The following is a 17,719-nucleotide window of genomic DNA, read 5'->3' as shown; positions in this document are numbered from 1 at the left end:
AACCCCTCAGTGTCTTTATATAATGGGAACACCATAGTATTGGGGTTGTAAGTGTGGATTATAGGCAGATATGTGTCCCCCCTCTCTTGTAAGAGCTGTGTGACCTCAGGCAATGACCTAACCTTGTTTTTCTCATCTTGACAACAGGAATAATGATACCTCTACCTTTGACTGTAGTGAAGACTAACTGAATTTTATATAAAGCACTTAGAATGGTGCCTGGCATAAAACAAATGCTCACATACTGTTATCTGCTAGTCACGTGATAGAAAAAGTCCATGAAGGGTCCCATTGGTAGAAGGCCATTCACCCACTGTAACTCCAGGACAATTCTGGGAATCTCCAAGTAAGATCCCAAACAAAGAAAATGTTTTGCAGTGTATTTCTACTTCGAGGCATTTTCCTCTTTACTAATCAAGAATTCTTTTGATTCGGCACTGTCTTGAAAAGATACTTATCAAGATAATAGTTCAAGGAAGGGTGTTCTTTAAATATGATAACTGGAGCCAGCCAGATAAGCATTTGACTTGTAATGTTTGGAACTTTTAACAACCTTGGTTTAAGACCTGTGTAATTGAAAGCCGTCGAAGTGGTGGCTGTTGGCTTCTCCACAGAAACAAAAAATCGTCAGAGGCCAGAGGAAGTTAAGACATTTGTCTTTTTGCTGAAAGAATTTATCATCTTACATATAAAATGCAGCAGATTACTGGCAATGTCTTAAGCTTTAAGGAAATTAGGATATGGCTTGTGGAAGGAGTTAAAAAGTATTTATCTAGGGTGCCTGGGTGGCTCAGTTGGTTAAGCGATTGCTTTTGGTTCAGATCATGATCCCGGGGTCCTGGGATCGAGTCCTGTATTGGGCTCCCTACCCAGCAGAGAGTCTGCTTCTCTCTCTCCCTCTGCCCTTCCTATGCTTGTGCTTTCTATCTCTAATAAATAAATAAATAAATAAATAATTTTTTAAAAGTATTTAACCATGGGCCCCTGGGTGGCTCAGTGGGCTAAGCCGCTGCCTTTGGCTCAGGTCATGATCCCAGGGTCCTGGGATCGAGTCCTGCACTGGGGGGGTCTCTGCTCAGCGGGGAGCCTGGTTCCCCTTCTCTCTCTGCCTGCCACTTTGTCTACTTGTGAGCTCTCTCTCTCTGTCAAATAAATAAGTAAAAAAAGTATTTAAAAAAAAAGTATTTAACCAAAGAATCTGCAATGTTCTATGTTAGGAGTGAGGAGGGTAGGGAAAGGTCACTGTTTCTCTTACGTCCATCCCCTCAAGATTATCCTCCAATCTGACCTTTCTTAACCTGAGTTTATCTTCCAGGTCATCACTTTGTATTCTCAATGTTTTGCAGCCTTTAAAATTCTCAGTTAAAACTGCATAGGGGGCGCCTGGGTGGCTCCGTGGGTGAAGCCTCTGCCTTCGGCTCAGGTCATGATCTCAGAGTCCTGGGATCGAGCCCCGCATCGGGCTCTCTGCTCAGTGGGGAGCCTGCTTCCCTCCCTCTCTCTCTCTCCTGCCTTTCTGCCTATCTCTGTCAAATAAATAAAATCTTAAAAAAAAAAAAAACCCTGCATATTGACATTAATTATCATATTCCCACCTCCTGTATTTTTTTTTCTTTTCTCCCACTATTCTGGTTGACTTGTTTCTTTAGTCCCTTCTCCATCACTATCTTTTAATAGTCTTTGACATCTCCTTGCATCAATCCAAGCTAATCCAACTTAATAAATCAATTCTGAATCTCCCAAAGGAGACAAATGGAAAAACAGGCCGGCCTATATCCTGGATTGTGGAAACCAAAGGAACAGCAACATGGAAGCAGATATTAATCTTTGCAGTATTTTTCCTGAAAAACCACAAACTAGGCTACCAACCAAACAGATAATATTACAAATGCAGAGCAGATCTTTTAAGAATATCATGCCACCAATTTCTATTTTATCTGCCATTGGAGTTTTAGAGCTGAACCATGTGGAGATATTTCTCTCACCACTGAACATGATCTTTGTGGGTATAAAGAGAGCGTCTCTTGACTTCTTTTTAAGGTAAATCCAAGCTCCCAGAATACTGAAACCTCTAGGTGAACTGGGATTTAAATTCAGAAGAAAGAAAAATAATAACAAGGAGAAGAGAATTGCAGGAACTTGGCTGCCCCATTATCTTAAACAGAAGTTAAATTAGTTCAAGTGAATGTACTTAAGACTTAATATTGCAACTTAATAGTTCTATTGTCCAGAATCACAAGTTGAGGGCATATGTGCACATTTGTTTAATTACTATGTCTGCGTGCATGTAAAACGTTGGTCACTTAGCCAAGAACAAGCTTATTGGGATTTTCTTTAAAGGCACCTCCAACTCTCTGAAATTGCTTGCAACTTTCCATTATTCATATTGTCTGGTGTCAGGGAAGCCTTGACTATTTAACACCCACCTGGAGGTTCAGTGACCATTCCTAAAAGACCATTCAAAAGCATTTCCATGGCTTTCCAAAACAGAATGGAGGCTTTCTTCTGCTATGTATCTTGAGGTTTGATCATCAATTTTCAGCCTTTCAAAAAGTCCCTTTGCACATAAAGCCCATCATAAGCATTGTTGTCATATGCTTAGGCATTTTGTGCTTGAGCTAATGAGATGTATATAAAGGATCTGGGTAGAAATGTCTTTGTAAGGTTTTTCTCTGTTTTTGTTTTAAATCCAGAATGCATTTGCTTTTTCTGCAAAACAGAATTCTTTAGGTAGTTAGGTTTCTAGGTCAGTCCTCTGAAAATTTAGTTAAACTTTAAGGCAGGTGAATTGGAGTGTTAAAATCATTTCTAATTGTTTCTTTGGGAAAAACAAAGAACTAGGCCTAATGAATTTTGAAAGCAGGGTGAGAACTCTACCCTAAATACAGTTCAAGTCTCCAGAGTTGAATTTCCTTTATATTCCTCTCCTTTTCCACTCAAGAACAGATGAGTTCTCTCTTCCCCTTTCCTTTTTAACTCTTTCCCAGGGAATTAGAATGGATTTCTTCTTTCCCTTCACGTCTCCTCAAATAATAACAGGACCCTCAGGGGGTACTGCCTAGCAGCCAAAACAGTGAATCCAATAGTGAACAGTGACAACAGGGTCAAAGAGAATCTTCCCACAGCCCATTCCTAGAGAGGGAATGTCTGATGTCTGCTGTGTAGGCCTTAGGAACCACTGGTAATAAAGGACAGACATGGCAAAAAGATGGAGATGGTAAAAAGACCAGTGGTTGTCAGGGGTTTGGGGGAGGAAGGCATGAAAAGATAGAGCAGAAAGCAGTAAACTCCGTATGATCTCATAATGGTGGATACATGTCATCAAACAGTTGTCCAAATTCACAGAATGTTTCACATCAAGAAGGAACCCTAATGTAAACTATGGACTTTGGGTTGTCATAGCATGTTAATGAAGGCTCATCAGCTATAACAAATGAACCACTCCAGTGGGGGATGATGGTAATGGGGAAGGCCTATGCATGTGTGAGGACAGGGGCGATATGGGAACTCTCTGTACCTTTTTCGCAACTTTGCAGTGAACCTTAAACAGTTTTACTAAAAGTACAATCTTAATTTTTTTAAAAAAGGAAAAATAAAGGGTCAGGAGTTAGAAATATAGTGGAGCAATTCTGAAAAAAAAAAGCCACTAACATTGTACAGTAACCATAACCTTTTGGGGTAGATAGGATTTTGCCTCCCTTTCACAAAGAATGTAACTAAAGCAATGACTTAAACAAGGACACTTGGTTCCTCAGCAGCAGAGCTTAGGATTCTAAATGCTGGTCACTTCGCAGTATCAGCTTAATCTCTAACATGCAGCTGTCATCAATTATGTTTCAATAAAGTTGAAACAAGTATGCAATCGTCTTAAAAGCACAAGTACAGGGGCGCCTGGGTGGCTCAGTGGGTTAAGCCGCTGCCTTCGGCTCGGGTCATGATCTCAGGGTCCTGGGATCGAGCCCCGCATCGGGCTCTCTGCTCAGCAGGGAGCCTGCTTCCTTCTCTCTCTCTCTGCCTGCCTCTCTGCCTGCTTGTGATCTCTCTCTGTCAAATAAATAAATAAAATCTTAAAAAAAAAATCTAAAAAAAAAAGCACAAGTACAGAAATGTAGTACAAACTACTTTTTGCTCTTAATAATCAACTTGTCTTTGTACATTTAAGTAAACCAAAGTGAATGAAACTTAGTAAATGCTTTTCTTTTCTTTTTTAAAAAGAATATATATATGTTATATATTTTGTATGTGTGTGTGTGTATATATATATATATATACATAGTATTATATATATTTATATATAAATATATATAGTAGGCTCCATGCCCCTTGTGGAGCTGAACATGGGTCTTGAACCCATGACCCTGAGATCAAGACCTGAGCTGAGATCAAGAGCCAGATGCTTAACAGCTGAGCCACTCAGGCATGCCTAATAGCATTCTAAATTTTAAAACATATTATTCTACTTCAAAAGTTGAATGCTAAGGGACTGAACATTTGAAAAGCATACTTAAGAGCATGTAAAATAAGAACTTATTACAGAAATCAATGAATGACTGAGCATTAGGACTTTTATCAATATAACCTATTCCATTAATAAAGTAAGGGGAAAATATAGGATTATACTTTTGCAACTGATGCAGTTCCGTAGGCATTCATAGTATAATTTCTAAGTAAAATTAAAATGGAAAGGAATTCCTAAATAAGATAGAGTATTTATTAGAAAGTAACAATTAATGAAATATTAAATTCTCATTAAAGTCAAACAAGAAAGAGCTATCCAGTATAACCACTATTGTTCAAATAGTGTTTTAGAGGCAGTTGGAATTGGTAGAGGCACAGCCAGAAAAGAGGGAGCTATACAGAGCTGGGGCCCAAGAAATCTGCATGAAGTTTCCCCTGAGACGTGCATGGACTGGTCTTGACTCTGAATTCTGCTGGTGGGAGGCTGAGGGCTGAAGAGAGATATCAGAGATCATACAGAGCTTGAAGACACTGGGATTGTGGCCCAGTCCAAGTGGAGAATCCTCAATGAAAACAGAAGGTATTAGATCAGGAAACTCAAACCCCTATCTTATGAGTAAAATCTATATCCTAGAGGAAGGGCCATACCCTAGGACACAGAACAAAAATAGTAAAAGGCCACCCTAAGAAAACTTAAACAACATCTGACTAGATCAAGATTGATTAATTACATAACTGCTACCAAAACAAAGCTCAAAACCCTTTAAAAGAAGACAGCATAATTAATTCTCCCTAGGAGGGTATCATCTACAATAACCAGCATGCGATCAAAGATTACTAGACTTTCAAGGAAGTAGATGGTATGATCTATAATCAAGTGGGGGAAATGGGAACAGATCCTGAAGTGACTTAGATGTTAGGACTAACAGAAGTAGATTAAAAAAAACACATTATAATATGCTTAAGGATGTGAAATAAAACATGGATAAATGTGAAGTAAGAGATGGGGAATCTCAGTCAAGATATAAAAAGTATAAAAAAGGGGCACCTGGGTGGCTCAGTGGGTTAAAGCCTCTGCCTTCGGCTCAGGTCATGATCCCAGGGTCCTGGGATCAAGCCCCGCATCAGGCTCTCTGCTCGGCGGGGAGCCCACTTCCTCCTCTCTCTCTGCCTGCTTCTCTGTCTTCTTGTGATCTCAGTCAAATAAAATCTTTGAAAAAAAAAAGTATAAAAAAGAGCCAATGGAAATACTAAGCTGAAGAACGCAATATCTGAAATAAAAGATCCATGGGATAAGCTTAACAGCAGATTGGACACAATAGAAAAAACTGCCAATGACCTTGAAGAAAGCTCAAGACTAATTTTCCAAATTGATGAACAGAGAAAGAAGACAAATGAAAATAAGCAAAGCCTCAGTGACCTGTGGGACAATATAAAGTCATCTAACATAGTGTAAATGAAGATCTAACAGGAGAGGGGAGAGAATAGGGGGGGAAAAAAAGCAATAGTAGCTGAGAATTTTTGAAAACTGATAAAGACATTGATCACCAAGAAAATCATACCTAGGTATATCATAGTCAAAGAAATAAAAATCAAAGATAAAACTGTAAAGCAGTCAGAGGGGAAAGAAAGAAACATTGGCTATCAGGGAACAGAGATAAGAATTATGTATGACTACTACTCCTAGAAAACAATGAAAGTCAGAAAACAATGGAATGAAATCTATAAAACACAGAGGGAAAAGTGGTAACCTAGAATTCTACAGCCAGTGAAAACAGCCTTTCATAAACAAGGTTTTAAAAAATTGCTAGAGGGGCACCTGAGTGGCTCAATGGGTTAAGCTTCTGCCTTCAGTTCAGGTCATGATGTCAGGGTCCTGGGATCGAGTCCCACATTGGGCTCTCTGCTCCGCAGGAAGCCTGTTTCCCCCTCTCTCTGCCTGCCTCCCTGCCTGCTTGTGATCTCTGTCTGTCAAATAAATAAATAAAATTTTTTTTAAAAAAATTGCTAGAAAAAAGAAAGCTGAGAGAATTCATAGCCAGCAGATCCTCACTCCAAGAAATGCTAAAGGAAGTTCTTCAGACTAAAGGGAAATGATAACAGATGGAAACTTAGCTGTACAGAGAGAAATCAATACTACCAGACAGAGTAAATATGTGGTAAGTTAAAAAAAAAAAACTGCCTTTTGAAATTCAAAAAAATTCTTTAAAAGAAAATCGACTCTTTATAACAACACTGGGTTGTAAATTTTATAATATATATAGAAGTAAAATATGTGGCAATTCATAAGGAGTGGAATCAGGTATATGGAATTATACCATTGCAAGATTCTCATATTTTACATGAAGTGGTATGATATTAATTTAAGTGGACTGTGATAACTTAAGAATGTCTAATATGAACACTAGGGCAAAAATTAAAAAAATACAAAGAGAGGGGTGCCTGGGCGGTTCAGTGGGTTAAGCCTGTGTCTTTAGCTCAGGTCATGGTCTCAGGATCATGGGATCGAGCCCCACATCAGGCTCTCTGCTCAGCAGAGATTATTATTATTTAAAAATAATACAAAGAGAAATACCTAAAATATAAACAGATGCTCAATAAATGCTGCTTTTGCAATTGGATATCCATATGGAAAAAAAAAATGAACTTCAACCGTTACCTCACACATGTACAGAATTAATCACAGTGGATCATAGACTTAAATATTAAACCAAATGCTCTAAAACTTATAGAAGAAAACAGGAAGAACATCTTTGTGACCTTGAATAGGCAAAAGTTTCTTATCTTTTTTTTTTTAAGCAAAGATTTCTTAAGACACTAAAAGCAAGACCCACCAAAGCACCAACTGATACGTTAGACTTAATCAGAATTAGAAACTTCTTCATTTACAAGAAACAAATGAAGAGGTTAAAAAGACTGGCTACAACCTGGGAGAAAGCACTTGCAAATCATTTCTCTGGTAAAAGACTAGTGTCCAGAACATAAAAATCAGTAAGAATGCAAATTCAAATATTCCAAATTCAATATGGGTTTCAATAAGAAAACCACAACCTGATTTTCTTACATGGTCAAAGTTTAAACATTCACATCACCAAAGAAGATAATACAGATGGAAAATAAGCATTTTTTAAAATGCTCAATCTTAGTCTTTAGTGAAATGCAAATTAAAACCACAATGAGGGGCCACCAAGCATCTGTCAGTGTCTTATAAAGTTAAAAGTCTCTCTGCCTGCTTGTGATCTCTGTCAAATAAATAAATAAAATCTTAAAAAAAAAAAAAAAGTCTACCTCCCTATGACTCAGCAATTCCATTTTAGGTATTTAACTAAAACCAACAACAAACAAACAAACCCAAACAATGAAAAAATGAGAAACCCCACAAAAACATGTATCCACAGCTCTGTTCCAGAACGGTAAGGTAGGAAGACTTTGAATTCATCTCCTCTACACAACACCCCAAATGATACCTATTAACAGAACAGTTCCTCCAGAAGAAGAATGGAGGGCTGACTGAACAGCTTCTGAACACCCAAAGACAGAACAGTAAGAGAGATGGAGACACAGTGACAAAGGGAACCCTCATCTCTGACACTGTGAACTTCGGTCGGGAGGGACAGTACTCAGGGACCAGGAAAGGATTCCTCTGTCCTTGGGAACCAAAAAAAAAAAAAAAAAAAAGTCGCAGTTTATGAGAGCAACTAGCATATAAAAGAGAGACAGCACCAGAACTCTGCCAAGCAGCAGAGGACCTGCAGGAAAGCTCTTCAGATCAGATTGGCTGGGGAACTACACAGTTAATGCCCCCACCCCACCTTCAAAGCCTAGACCAGGGCAGGATCTGGATACCACAACAGGTGGGTCTGGTCTTCACAGTGAGCTTGTAACCTCAGCAAGCCCAGGGTTTGCAAGTCTACACCAGCCTCCCCTTTTTAAATTTAATTTAAAAGGCTTAAAATTTTTTAACTTGATTTTTAAAAATTTTCTTAATTTGTCTTGTCTTGTTTTATTTTGTTCTTTTCGGTTTTGTTCTTTTTTCCCCGTTTCTCTCCTTTTTTCCTTCTCCTTTTTTCTTTCTCTTTTTTCTCTTTCTTACTTTTTTCTTCTTTTCTTCCATTTTTTTCTATTATTAGTATTATTTTCTTTTCTGTATTAAACGAGAACATCTGTGGTTTAGAAGAGTAATGAGCATATACATCCATAACTCTAGCCAGTCAACAAAATTTTGTAAGCTAGGAGGACGGGGCTGATACATTTAAAGTGCTGAAAGGAAAAAACCTATAAGCAAGAATATTCTACCTGGCAAGATTATCATTTGGATTTAAAGAAGAGGTAAAGAGTTTCCCAAGCAAACAAAAGATAAAGGAGTTTATCACCACTAAACCTGCCTTACAAGAAATGTTAAAGGAACTTCTTTAAGCAGAAAAGCAATGGCCATAATTAGACATAAGGATATTATGAATAAAAAGATGTTAAATATGACATACAGAAAATCTGGAGAAGGGCGCAAAAAGGGAAAAGATGGGAAAAAGAAAAAGAAAGAAGCCTTCTTTCTCTTTTTCTAATGTCTTTGAACATAAATGATCATGAAATTAATATAGACTTCTCTTTATTTAGGATGCTATATGAACATCATGGTAACCACAAACCCAAAACCTATGACAAATACACAAAATATAGGAGAAAGAAAGTCAAACGTAACACTATAGAAACTCATCAATTACAAAAAAAAAAAGAGCAAGAAAAGGGAAGAAAGGAATAAAGAAGAACTACAAAAATAACTAGAAAAAAAAGTTTATTTTTAAGATTTTATTTATTTATTTGACAGACAGAGATCACAAGTAGGCAGAGAGGCAGGCAGAGAGAGAGGAGGAAGCAGGCTCCCCGCTGAGCAGAGAGCCCGATGCAGGGCTCGATCCCAGGACCCTGAGATCATGACCTGAGCCAAAGGCAGAGGCTTTAGCCCACTGAGCCACCCACGCACCCCTAGAAAAAAATTTTTTAATGGTTAATAAGTACATACTTATCAATAATTACATTACATTAAATGGCCTCAATGCTCCAGTCAAATAACATGGAGTGACAGAATGCATTTAAAAAAAAAGGACTCATCTATCTGCTGCCTACAACAGAGGACCTAAAAACACATACAGACTGAAAGTAAAGGAATGGAAAAATATTCACTATGCAAATGTCAGTGAAAAAAAAAGCTAGGGTAGCAAAGTTTATATCAGACACAATAAACTTTAAAACAAAGTCTGCAACAAGAGACAAAGGAAGGCATTACATAATGGTAAAGGGATCAATCCAACAAGAAGATTTAACAGTTGTACATATCTAAATACCAACATTGGGGCATTTAAATACATAAGGCAAATATTAATAGACACAAAGAGAGAAATTGATGGTAATACAATAATAGTAGGGGACTTCAACATATCCCTTACATCAGTGGATAGATCATCCAGAGAGAACGTCAGAAAGGAAACAGTGTCTTTGAATGACACATTGGGTCTGAGGAACATAAGATATATACAGAACATTCCATCCAGAGCAATGGAATACAAAATCTTTTCAAGTGCATATGGAACCGTCTCCAGAATATATCTATATTAGACCATAAAATAATCCTCAACACATGTAAGAAGATGGGAATCATACCATTCATCTTTCTTATGACAACAGTATGCAACGAGAAATGAATCACAAGAAAAACCTGGAAAAAAGAAACACATGATGACTAAACAAAATGATACTTAACAACTAATGGGTCAACAAAGCAATAAGAGAAGAAATTAAAAAAAATACATGGAGGCGAAAGAAAATGAAAACACAATGGTCCAAAGTCTTTGGGACACAGTGAAAGTTGTTTTAAGAGGAAAGTGCATAGCAGTACAAGCCTATCTCAAGAAACAAGAAACCGCCCAAATAAACCCCATCTAACCTTATACCTAAAGAACCATAAAAAGAAGAACAAAACCCCAAGGTGAGTAGAAGAAAGGAAATAGTAAAGATCAGAGCAGAAATAAATGACACAGACACCAAGAAAAAGAAAGGAAAAGAAAAAAAAGGGGGAGGGAATCGATGAAACCAAGACCTAGTAATTTGAAAAAATAAACAAAATTGAAAAGCCCTTAGCCAGACTCATCAAGAAAAAAAGAGAAAGAAGTCAAATAGATAAAATAAGAAATGAAAGAAGAGAAGTAACAGCTGACACCACAGAAGTACAAAGGATTATAAGAGAATATTATGCAAAATTAGAGGCCAACAAACTGGACATCCTAGAAGAAATGGATAAATTCCTAGAAACATACAATCTTTAAAAAACTGAACAAGGAAGAAAGAGAAAATCTGAACAGACCAATTACCAGTAACAAAATGGAATCAGTAATCAAAAAACTACCAAAAAATTAAAAGCCCAGGACCCAGTGGATTCACGGGTGAATTCTCCCAGAATTTAAAGAAGAGTTAAGACCTATTTTCCTCAAACTATTCCAAAAAAATAGAAGAGGACGGAAAGCTTCCAAACACATTCAACAAGGGCAGTATGACCCTGAACACCAAAACCAGACACTGCAGAGAAAGACACTGCAAAAAAATGAAACTACAGGCCAACATCCCTGGTGAATATAGATGAAAAAACCATCAACAAAAATATTAGGAAACTTCTTACAAGAATACATTAAAAGGATCATTCACCTCAATCAGATGGGATTTATTCTGAGGATGTGAGGATAGTTCAATATTTGCAAGTCAATCAAGTTCATGAACCACACCAACAAAACAGGATAAAAATAATATGTTAATATCAGCAGTGCAGAAAAAGCAGTTGACAAGATTCAAAACCTATTCATGATAAAAACAGGGAACATACCTCACCATAAGAAAGGCCATATATGACAAACCCACAGCTAATATCCTAACTCTGTGGTAAAAAACTAAAGGGTTCCCTCTGACGTCAGGAACAAGACAAGAACATCCACTCTCACCGCTTTTATTCAACATAGTCCCGGAAGTCTGAGTCATAGCAACCAGACAAGAAAAAGAAAGAGGCATCTGTATTGGTAAAGAAGTTAAACTGTCACTATTTGTAGATGAGATGATACTATACATAGAGAACCTGAGAGACTCCACTGAAAAACCACTAGAAGTAAAAAACACACTCAGTAAAGTGTCAGGATACAAAACCAATACCCAGAAATTTGTAGTGTTTCTATACACTAATTATGAAGTAGCAGAAAGAGAATTTAAGAAAACAATACTATTTACAATTGCACCAAAAAGAATGAAATACCTAGGAATCATTTTAACCGAAGAGGTGAAAGACCTATATTTCAAAACCACAAAACACTGATAAAAGAAATTGAAAATGACAAACAAATGGAAAGATACCCATGCTCATAAATTAAAAGAGTTAGTCTTGTTAAAATGTTCACACTACCCAAAGCAGTCTACAACTTCAATGCAGTCTCTATCAAAACACCAACAGCAGTTTCTACAAAGCTAGAACAAATAATACTCAAGTGGATATGGAGCCACAGAAGTCCCGAGATAGACCAAGCAATCCTGAGAAGAACAAGGTGGAGTTAAGTTTTAAGATATACTACCGAGGGGCGCCTGGGTGGCTCAGTGGGTTAAAACCTCTGCCTTCAGCTCAGGTCATGATCCCAGGGTCCTGGGATGGAGCCCCGCATCAGGCTCTCTGCTCGGCAGGGAACCTGCTTCCCCCTCTCTCTCTCTGCCTGCTTGTGATCTCTGTCTGTCAAATAAATAACTAAAATCTTAAAAAAAAAAAAAAAAAAAAAGATATACTACTGAGCAGTAGTCATCAAAACAGTAGGGTGTTGGTCCCAAAACAGACACAGATTAAAAGGACAGAATGGAGACCCTGTAAGTAAACCCTCACTTTTATGGTCAATTAATCTATGATAAAAGAGGTAAGACTATACAGTGAGAAAAAAACAAGTCTTTTTAATAAATGGTGCTGGGGAAACTGGATAGCTACATGTAGAAATGAAACGGGACCACCTTTTTTTTTTTTTTTTAAGATTTTAGTTATTTATTTGACAGAGACAGAGAGTGAGCACAAGCAGAGAGAGCTGCAGAGGGAAAGGGAGAAGCAGCAGGCTCCCCACTGAGCAGGAAGGCTGACAAAGGGCCCAGTCCCTGGACTCTGAGATCATGACCTGAGCTGAAGGCAGATGCTTAACCCACTGAGCCACACAGGCGCCCTGAATCTGGACCATCTTCGAACACTGTACAGAAAAATAAGCTCAAAATGGACTAAGGAACCAATGTGAGATTGAAACCATAAAACTTTTAGAAGAAAACGTAAGCAGTAATTTTTTTTAAAAGATTTTATTTATATATTTGACAGAGAGAGATCACAAGTAGGCAAAGCAGCAGGCAGAGAGAAGACGGAAGCAGGCTCCCCACTGAGCAGAGAGCCCAATGTGGGGCTTGATTCCAGGACCCTGAGATCATGACCTGAGCCCTAAGGCAGAGGCTTAACCCACTAAGCCACCCAGGCGCCCCAGCAGTAATTTCTTTAAAAAAAAAAAAAAATACTTATTTATTTGAGAGAGAAAGAGAGTACGTGAGAAGGGGGAAGAGCAAAAGGAGAAGGAGAGAGGCAGGGAAGCAGACTCCCTGCTGATTGTGGAGCCTGACACGGGGCTCGATTCCAGAATCCTGAGATTATGACCTGAGCCAAAATCAGGAGTCAGAGGCTTAACTGACTGAGCCATCCAAGCGTCCCAGTTATTTCTATGATGTTGACCTTAGCAACATTTTTTAAATGTCTTTTCAGGAAAGCAAAACAAAAGCAAAAATAAACTACTGGGACTACACCAAAATAAAAAAGCTTTTGCACATGAAGGAAGCAGCATCAACAACAAAAAAGGGCACCTTAGAAATGGGAGAAGATATTTGCAAATGGTGTATCTGATAAGGAGTTAATACCCAAAACATATGAAGAGCTTATACAACTCAACACCAAAAAACCCAAGCAATCTGATTTAAAAATGGGCAGGAGGACCTGAATAGACATTTCTCCAAAGAAGACATCCAGATGGCCAATAAACGCATGAAAAGATGCTCACCATCACTCATCATTGGGGAGTGCAAATCAAAACCATAGCGAGCTATCGCCTTCCACCAGTTGGAATGGCTAAAATCAAAGTGACAAGCAATAACAAATGTGGGTGAGGATGTGGAGAAAAATGAATCCTCCTGCATTGTTGATGGGAATGTAAATTTGTGCAGCCCCTGTGCAAAACAGTATAGAAGTTTCTCAACTAAAAGTAGAAATAGCATATGATCCAATAATTCCACTACTGAATATTTACCCAAAGAAAATAAAAACACATTTGAAAAGATACACACACCCCTATGTTTAGTGCAGCATTGTTTAGCAAAGAAATGGAAGCAACCTAAGTGTCCATCAGTACATGAATGGATAAGGAAAATGTAACACATACACACACACACACACACACACACAGGAATATTATTGAAGACAGCCATTAAAAAGGGTGAGAGCATGCCATTTGAGACGACACGGATGAACCTGGAGGGTTATGCTAAGTGAAATAAGTCAGACCAAGAAGGACCAATACTATACAATTCCATTCATAAGTGAAATCTAATACCAAACAAAACACATCAACAAGCAAAGTACCACAATCAGACCTTTCAATACAGAGAACAAACGAATGGTTGCCAGAGAGAAGGGGACCAGAGGGTTGGGCAAAATGGGCGAACGGGACTGGGCGATGCAGTCTTCCAGTTATGGGATGAGTAAGTCACAGGAATAAAAGGCACAGCATGAGGAACTCGGTCAATGATATTATCACAGTGATGTAACAGGACAGATGGTGGTTCCCCTTGTGTGAACACAGCATAACATACACACGTGCCAAATCACTAAGGTATACACCTGAAACTAATGTAACATTGTGTGCCAATTACACTTAAATAAAAAAAAAATTTAAAAATATCTCTCCATAGGAAGACTTGCACAAGAATGTTCATCGCAACTTTATTCATAACAATCCCAAGCTGGAAACAGTTCTACAGTCCACCAGCAGGAAAATGGGTAAAGTCGTGTCATAGTCACACAAACTGAATTCACTAAGCAACATAAAGACCACTACTAACACCCAGCAACATGGATAAATCTTAAACCCATTATGTTGTCAGACACAAATCACTGCACACCATATGAGTTCATTTAAATGACATCTAAGAACACGCAAACATAATCTATTGTGATAGAATAGGATTTGCTTTTTGAAGGATGATTGACTGCAACAGGGCACAAACGAACTTTATAGGGTGAGGAAAATGTACATTTCTGTTGGGGTGTTGTTACAGGTGTCTATGTCTGTCAGAAGCCATTGGAATTGCACTCATTGATGGTACATTTCACTCTAAATTTTGCCTACGTTAAAAATCAAACTCAAAAAATCACGATGATTTAGTGAATTTACAGCTTGGGCAGAAATTTTATTCTGAGTATCATACAAAAGGAAGAGATGTAAAATATAAAATAAATACTGCAAACGTGGCCAGATGTTATCATGTCGGGATGCTGGGGATCTGGGGTGTCGACATTTCATCTTCTGAGAATTTTCTGCATGTATAAATTATTTCAAATTAAAATAAATAAAATATGATGAAGTTTAAAATGTCTCTCCAACCAGAGTTGTATGTTTATACTGAGGCTTCAGTCAGAGATCAGCAAATGATGCCATTGTTTTAAAAGACCCAGAAAAGAGAAATTCAAGCTTCATGACCCATGATTTCGGGAGGAGTCAAGATGGCGGAGAAGTAGCAAGCTGAGACTGCTTCAGCTAGCCAGAGATCAGCTAGATAGCTTATCTAAAGATTGCAAACACCTGAAAATCCATCGGCAGATCGAAGAGAAGAAGAACAGCAATTCTGGAAACAGAAAAACAACCACTTTCTGAAAGGTAGGACCGGCGGAGAAGTGAATCCAAAGCGACAGGAAGATAGACCCCGGGGGAAGGGGCCGGCTCCCGGCAAGCGGCGGAGCAACCGCGCACAAAATCGGGACTTTTAAAAGTCTGTTCCGCTGAGGGACATCGCTCCAGAGGCTAAACCGGGGCGAAGCCCACGCGGGGTCAGCGTGGCCTCAGGTCCCGCAGGGACACAGAAGGATCGGGGGTGTCTGAGTGTCGCAGAGCTTGCGGGTATTGGAACGGGAAAGCCGGCTACAGAGACAGAGCCGACAGTAAGCTCACAGCTCGGGGGTACCTTGAACCGGCCGCAGGCTCGGTGAGCTCGGAGCGCGGCCGGAGGTCAGGCAGACGGGAGTAACTGGGCGCGGTTCTCTGAGCGCGCACTGAGGAGTGCGGCCCTGGGCTCTCGGCTCCTCCGGGCCGGAGACCAGGAGGCCGCCATTTGTATTCCCGTCCTCTGGAACTCTACGGAAAGCGCTCAGGGAACAAAAGCTCCTGAAAGCAAACCCGAGCGGATTACTCACCCCGGCCCCGGGTAAGGGCGGTGTAATTCCGCCTGGGGCAAAGACACTTGAGAATCACTACAACAGGCCCCTCCCCCAGAAGATCAACAAGAAATCCAGCCAAGACCAAGTTCATCTACCAAGGAGTGCGGTTTCAATACCAAGGAGAGCAGCAGAATTCCAGAGGAGGAGAAAGCCAAGCATGGAACTCATGGCTTTTTTCCTGTGATTTTTTTTAGTCTTGCAGTTAATTTAATTTTTTCTTTTTCATTTTTTTTTTTTCTCGCCTTCGGGTAAAATTTTTTTTTAACTGTTACCTTTTTCTTTTTTAACGATTTTATACTAGTTTATCTAATATATATATTTTTTCTTTTTTACATTTTTCTTAGGTGTATTCTTTTTTTAAAAATTCTTTTCTTTTTTTTTTCTTTTTTTTTTTTTTCTTTCTTTCTTCCTTTTTGAACCTCTTTTTATTCCCTTTCTCCCCACTCACGATTTTGGATCTCTTCTAATTTGGTTAAAGCATATTTTCCTGGGGTTGTTGCCACCCTTTTAGTATTTTACTTGCCCCTTCATTTAGTCTTATCTGGACAAAATGACAAGACCTAAAAATTCAACACAAAAAAAAGAACAAGAGGCAGTACCGAAGGCTAGGGACCTAATCAATACAGACATCGGTAATATGTCAGATCTAGAGTTCAGAATGACAATTCTCAAGGTTCTAGCCGGGCTCGAAAAAGGCATGGAAGTTATTAGAGAAACCCTCTCAAGAGATATAAAAGCCCTTTCTGGAGAAATAAAAGAACTAAAATCTAACCAAGGTGAAATCAAAAAAGCTATTAATGAGGTGCAATCAAAAATGGAGGCTCTAACTGCTAGGATAAATGAGGCAGAAGAAAGAATTAGTGATATAGAAGACCAAATGACAGAGAATAAAGAAGCTGAGCAAAAGAGGGACAAACAGCTACTGGACCACGAGGGGAGAATTCGAGAGATAAGTGACACCATAAGACGAAACAACATTAGAATAATTGGGATTCCAGAAGAAGAAGAAAGTGAGAGGGGAGCAGAAGGTATACTGGAGAGAATTATTGGGGAGAATTTCCCCAATATGGCAAAGGGAACGAGCATCAAAATTCAGGAGGTTCAGAGAACGCCCCTCAAAATCAATAAGAATAGGCCCACACCCCGTCACCTAATAGTAAAATTTACAAGTCTCAGTGACAAAGAGAAAATCCTGAAAGCAGCCCAGGAAAAGAAGTCTGTAACATACAATGGTAAAAATATTAGATTGGCAGCTGACTTATCCACAGAGACCTGGCAGGCCAGAAAGAGCTGGCATGATATTTTCAGAGCACTAAACGAGAAAAACATGCAGCCAAGAATACTATATCCAGCTAGGCTATCATTGAAAATAGAAGGAGAGATTAAAAGCTTCCAGGACAAACAACAACTGAAAGAATTTGCAAATACCAAACCAGCTCTACAGGAAATATTGAAAGGGGTCCTCTAAGCAAAGAGAGAGCCTACAAGTGGTAGATCAGAAAGGAACAGAGACCATATACAGTAACAGTCACCTTACAGGCAATACAATGGCACTAAATTCATATCTCTCAATAGTTACCCTGAATGTGAATGGGCTAAATGCCCCTGTCAAAAGACACAGGGTATCAGAATGGATAAAAAAACAAAGCCCATCTATATGTTGCCTCCAAGAAACACATTTTAAGCCCGAAGACACCTCCAGATTTAAAGTGAGGGGGTGGAAAAGAATTTACC

The 17,719-nt window shown here is 38.8% G+C and overlaps 1 long non-coding RNA gene across 1 annotated transcript; it reads left to right on the top strand.

The window, feature by feature from the left end:
* Window positions 1–3,367: 3,367 nt before the first annotated feature.
* Window positions 3,368–15,092, top strand: LOC123393374. The gene is made up of 3 exons (XR_006608143.1): window positions 3,368–3,459; window positions 6,470–6,617; window positions 14,464–15,092. It is a non-coding gene; the product is annotated as an uncharacterized LOC123393374 (long non-coding RNA).
* The last annotated feature ends 2,627 nt before the right edge of the window (window positions 15,093–17,719 follow it).

The sequence above is a fragment of the Mustela putorius genome, unplaced genomic scaffold, assembly GCF_011764305.1.
Source record: "Mustela putorius furo isolate JIRA1106 unplaced genomic scaffold, ASM1176430v1.1 tig00000831_pilon_pilon_pilon, whole genome shotgun sequence".
Lineage (NCBI taxonomy): Eukaryota > Metazoa > Chordata > Mammalia > Carnivora > Mustelidae > Mustela > Mustela putorius.
The sequence above is the reverse complement of the archived record's forward strand: the minus strand, read 5'-3'. Positions and strand labels throughout refer to the sequence as shown.